This window comes from Trachurus japonicus, chromosome 11, assembly GCF_045865225.1.
Source record: "Trachurus japonicus isolate A0001 chromosome 11, Traja_1.0".
Taxonomy (NCBI): Eukaryota; Metazoa; Chordata; class Actinopteri; order Carangiformes; family Carangidae; genus Trachurus; species Trachurus japonicus.
In genome coordinates, this window is record NC_140917.1 from 6,795,351 (window position 1) to 6,801,760 (window position 6,410).

The following is a 6,410-nucleotide window of genomic DNA, read 5'->3' on the forward strand; positions in this document are numbered from 1 at the left end:
AAATCTCCCTGAATTTGTGGCTGTTGAGTCGGTTGACATTGAGCCAGGATACTGTGACACCGACACAAACACACGAGAAGCAAAACAGACGTGGGGACTGGATAGGAACCCTAAACACCTGCAGTGGTACAAAGAACGGTGTGGGATTATGTCTGTTTATAGATCCAGGATCGAACATGTCAAGCAGTCTCTTAACCACAGTGGAGGTACAGTCTATTATGTTATTAATTAATTAATTATTTTAATGTTGTTTTTACACAAACACACACACACACACACACACACACACACACACACACACACACACACACACACACACACACACACACACACAGTGTTTAATTGGTGTTGACTAAAAGATATTTTAAGTCAAGCTAATAGAAAACAGACAAATACTTGTAAATAAATCTGTTTTTGTTATTCCTTTTATTCAGATGTCCTGAATATTTCTCTTTATTTTTACCATTGAGTGGTTTCAACATATTTCCATGTTGACCTCTACCATATGTACCTTTCTAGAGAATCTGGTCTAGCTCATAGTTTGTGAGTCTAGTAGTCATACATTTTGGAGGCACCACACTATTGTTCACTGTTCTTATTTTCACTCAAGATAATATAGATATTTGTCTGGTAAATTGGATATTTAGCCAGCTCACCATCAACAGCTAAGAACCCAAGATCTCCTCAACTGAAAACTTTAGTAGCCCAGTGTCCTCATATACGAGGGCGTTACAATTACATCCCTTTGTCCCAATCACTTAACAATTCAATATTTCAACATTTGTTGTAAAGCATGAGCATAAATATTTTTAATCTTTCTCTCTTTGAGAAAGGTCTAAAACTGATCATCTGACCGGAGGAGACATCATCTGTCTTTTAACTGTCTCTGTCTCAGGTGTCCACGTCTTACAGTGGATGAGTGGATGTGAATGGGACGATGAGACTGGAGAAGTTGTTGGTTTTCTTCAGTATGGTTATGATGGAGAAGACTTCATATCATTTGACATGAAGACACAGACATGGATCGCTGCAAAACCTCAGGCTGTCGTCACCAAAAGCAGTTGGGATGCTGATATAGGGAGAAACCAGTACATTATTAACTTCTACACTCATACTTGTCTTGAATGGTTGATGCCGCACTTGAACTGTGAGAAGAACTCTCTGCTGAGAACAGGTAGAGTCACATGACCTGATGTAGTTTGATGATCACAACAATGACAATTGATATCGACCAATCAGACTGAATCACCATAGCATCACTTCTCAGTCTGACATCACCTTGTCTCTCTCCAGCCCCCCCCTCAGTGTCTGTCCTCCAGAAGACTCCCTCCTCTCCAGTCAGCTGCCACGCTACAGGTTTCTACCCTCACAGAGCCCTGATGTTCTGGACCAAAGATGGAGAGGAGCTTCATGAGGACGTGGACCAAGGAGAGATCCTCCCCAACCATGATGGATCCTTCCAGATGAGTGTTGACCTGGACGTCTCATCAGTCAAAGCTGAAGACTGGAGGAGGTACGACTGTGTGTTTCATCTCTCTGGAGTGAAGGACGACATCGTCACCAAACTGGACAAAGCTCACATCAGGACCAACATGGGTAAGAGTGACATCAGCAGTTCCTGGATGTGACGTCATGTCTGTGGTTTGTTGGGTATTTTAGCTTTTTCCAGTTTAGTAAGTAAATCATCTACATCATTGTAGCAGCTATGCCTAAACTTAAAACCACTAAGGGGCTGCATAGACGGGATAAACTAATTGACGTGCTTGCTACTGCAGATCTGCAGCGTGTGGCTATTGAAAACAAATGACTTCCAGTTTCACTTCTTCATTGAATGCTCTTTTATTTCTCATTGATCAATAATCTTCACCCAATATGCAAAAATCCTTTACTGGTGTGAATAAGGTCCATTCTTTGATACACTTGCAACACCTGACACCTGATAGAAAGTTCCTATGTAGAGCTTTACACCTGGTACAGTGAGGACATGAGGACACCTAGCCCAATTCATACACACAAACATGACAAAATGGCTCCATAAACTGACAGATTGTAACTATATTTTCACCTTGGCTGGTTGGTGCAGACGTCCAACTACAAGGTAGTAGCTAATGTGTTACTGTTTATATTCACCAGAGAAGCCCAGTGACACCACCGTCCCCATCATCTCTGCTCTGGTTCCTCTGGCTCTCGTCCTCATCACTGTCACTGGATTCATGGTTTATAAAAAGAAGAAAGGTGAGAGAGAAAAGATTACCTGATTTAATGACTTTTACAATACTTCACAATCATGTTCGCAGGTTTACAAAAAAAGGCATAAATGAGGGAAACAGGTGAGTCCTGTTGCATCCTGTCATAAACAACTGTGACTGAAGCATTTTATCTTTTCTTCTCATTTTAGCCAAACAGCCTCCACCCAGTAAGTGAAACTTATCTTACTCTACTTAAAATGATCTTTTCAACCTTTTCAGATTGTTTTCAACGTGTAATGCTGAAAAGTTTCACATAAACTGTGTTTCTGATCTTACAGCTCCTGACAGCAGCTCTGAACTTCTCAGAGAGTTTGAATCCAACAACCTGACAGACAAACATGTAACATCTTAATCATGTTGTGTGCTATAGCGGAGTTGACGAGTGAGCTGTGTATATATAGTGTGTGTATTTTTCTTTTCTTTTTTTTTAAAATCAGCATCTAGGCTAGTCAATTCAATGGCCTTGGTAGTTTTGAGATTTGACTGGCATTTTAACAGAGGTCTGTGTTTTGTTAAATACTTTTACTGGATATAAAAAACAAGGTCTTTAAACAGTGACAATTCAAATATGAAACCATTTGAATTATAAAGGTACTTTGAGCTGATCTCACATTTCTTTGTGTGATTCTATCTTAAGAAGGAAACAAAAGAGTAGAAAAGCTTGAAGTAAAAGAAACTGTATGATTACAGTGTGTGGTAAATAATATTAATATTTGATATTTTGTGGTTTTTGAAATATGTTAAAGAATTATGTGTCAGTTAGCACGATTTCTTTGGTAAGATAGGTCAAGTGACAATATTTAAGTTTATGATAACAGGTTATGGTGGAACCAGATAAACAGTGATGGCACCTTATGAGTGTGCCATGTGCACATTGTGTTATAGCCTATATTATTTGTGTTTATATGAAAATTAACTTGTAAGCAGATGGATCACCCACGTGATTTAGGAAGGAGCTTCATACTATGTGGCAACACCGACTGACACCTATAGGCTACTGAAGGGTCTAATGACTGGTCACCTTTGTCGAATGGGGTTTTCTGTCTTCGTTGTTGTTATTGTTCTCATTTTAATAAAGTCTCCACGTTTCCAAACTTAATTCTTCTCTGTTCATATGTGACTCCAGTTAGTGATATTTTTCTTGCAATTACCCGTCCATTCAGCCAAACGTTTGGCGGCATGTTTTAAATCCGTCTTCATCTTGTGCTGCCATGGTGACTGATGACTTCCTCCCTCTGGATGATCGGTTAGTTACCATCTTGTTTGTGATAAAAGAAATGTGTAATTAAGATGTCTCACTGCTTCTGTTGTCTAAAAGAAACAGTCTCATCTGCTTCATGCAGGTCGTCATACTTCACCTGAACAGGAGCAGGTCTGGTAGAAATGGATGCTGTTAACGTTGGAAACAGTGTCACCTCCTGGCCAAACCACAGTATTGCAGGAGTATGTACTGTATGTGTAAGTAGGAGAATGTATCACATTATTAAAACTGCAAAACACAAAGAAGATTTTATTGAAAAATAAATCAATGACACAAATACTGTAATAAAACATGTCTGGCTCTGTTGCTAGCTTGTTCTCCTATTGTTAAAGGTTTAAGTTTGTCATTCAGCTCTGGTGCAAGAACAGTTTAGAATGTGTGTTGGTTGATTGCTGAGAGTTAGTTGATAATACATGTGAAGCCAGGGTCACAACAATAAATTTTGCCATATATGCTACAGTATTCAAACGCTGTCATATACTGTATATATATATTAATACCGTTTTATTCTGTGCTTCAAAAACTTCCTGTTTGTCCAGTTTCTATTTTTTATTTTCAGGCCCACATTGACAAATATTGGGATTTTGTCACTTCTCCTTTTTTGTTATTCATGGACAGGATGTTAAAGTGTCTGTATCATCGATCCGTTGATTGTCTGCGGCAAAACAAAGTGAAAACGTGGATTTTGTTTCTTCTTCTCTGTCACAGTTCATCAGCAGGTAGGTTCACATCTAAATATTTATTCAACTCTTCACTTTCTTTTTTCTTACTTTTTTCTGCTCAGCTCTGGGTTTTACTCTTACTGCATCACACTGCTGCATGACCTGGTTTCACTTTCACCTCAACTAGAGTTTCAACTGACTCTGATGACTGAATATATCACAATTATGAAGGTTTAAATTTATAATAAAAATCCTGTCTGTCCCTCAGTGATACACGCTGTAAAGTTTCTCTCCACTCTGTCTTCTGGAGTCACAAACCTCCCTGAGTTTGTGGGCGTGGCGCTGCTTGATGACGTTGAGACTGTTCAGTGTGACAGCAACACAACCACAGTAGAAATAAAACAGACCTGGATGAAACGAGGACTGGATGAGCACCCTGAACATCTTCAGTGGTACGCTGGTCAGTGTCTTGAGTTTCTGCCTGTCCACAGAGCCACCATTCAACATGTCAACCAGCAATTTAACCACAGTGAAGGTAGGTATGGTCTGTTTTATATTATATTTAATGTTTTGGCTGCTAAACAATGGTCCATCTACTGAGCATCAACATAATAACCAGTAAACATTAGTAGTAGGGTCTAAAAGAGGAGACATCATCTGTCCTTCAACTGTCTCTGTCTCAGGTGTCCACATCTTACAGTCGTTTAGTGGATGTGAATGGGACGATGAGACTGGAGAAGTTGATGGTTTTTTTCAGTTTGGTTATGATGGAGAAGACTTCATATCACTGGACCTGAAGACACTGACATGGATCGCTGCAAAACCACAGGCTGTCGTCACCAAACAGATTTGGGATGCTGAGAAAGGTGGAAGCCGTTATACTGCAGTCTTCTTAACTCAGATTTGTCGTGAGTGGCTGAAGACGTATGTGAACTATGGGAAGAACTTTCTGCTTAAACTTAATATGCAGATAGAATAAAATAATGATAATTAAAATTATGTTGTATTTATAGCACCCCCCCACCCGCCACCACGGTAAAGTGAGCCGCTGTTTGCGAGATAGTGGTAAAGTGAGCCGCTGTTTGATTTTCGTTGGGCGAGCGCTACAGTAAATATGGTAGGCACGGTTCTCGAGCAAAGTGAAGGTCCTGAAAGATACATAAAGCCTACGTGCTTTTACTGGAGAAATGTGTGTGTCTCATTTTTTTTTTTTTTTTGCATATTGTTCCTGACGTCTCACTCAACCTCTGGTACAATTTTGGTAAAAATTTTACTGTAGAAATGTGGAGAAAAATCATTTTTTAAACGACCCCTACAATAAAAGCCATGTGTCTCATTTTTTTTTTTTTTTTGCATATTGTTCCTGACGTCTCACTCAACCTCTGGTACAATTTTGGTAAAAATTTTACTGTAGAAATGTGGAGAAAAATCATTTTTTAAACGACCCCTACAATAAAAGCCATTCACAGTATGCTGACCTTTGACCTTACGTCAGATCAATTCCTTCATAGGTGTGATCCTCATTTCTTTTGCATATTGTTCCTGACATCTCACTCTACTTCTGGTATCATTTTGGTGGCATTTTACTGTAGAAATTTGGAGAAAAATAATTTTAAAAATCCCACCCATAATGGCTCAACCCCATTTACTGTATGCTGACCTTTGACCTTACGTCATATCAATTCCTTCATAGGTGTGTTCCTCATTTCTTTTGCATACTGTTCCTGGGGTCTTATTCTACTTCTGGTATCATTTTGGTGGCATTTTACTGTAGAAATTTGGAGAAAAATAACCTTAAAGTCACCCCTATTATAAAACTCAGTTACAGTATGCTGACCTTTGACCTTACCTCACATCAATTCCTTCAATCAATCAATCAATCAGGCTTTATTTGTATAGCACTTTTCATGCCCATGGCAGCTCAAAGTGCTTTACATGTTAAAAACAAGCAATATAGGGGACACATATTGGGAGACATAGGGAAACATGTTAGGGAGACATACATAGATTTGCAAACACATACACATTCACACAATAATTTTAGAACATTGGATTTTATCGGGGAAACGCTATCTAATACTCACTCATTTGCAGTGGGGAAAAACACTAAATAAAATGAAGTAAAATAAATAAAATTGAGAAGACGAGAAAGACACTAGGTAAAATGAAATATGATAGATAAAATGAGAGGATAAGAGAGATACTATATCAAATGAGGTAAAATAGATAAAAAGAGAA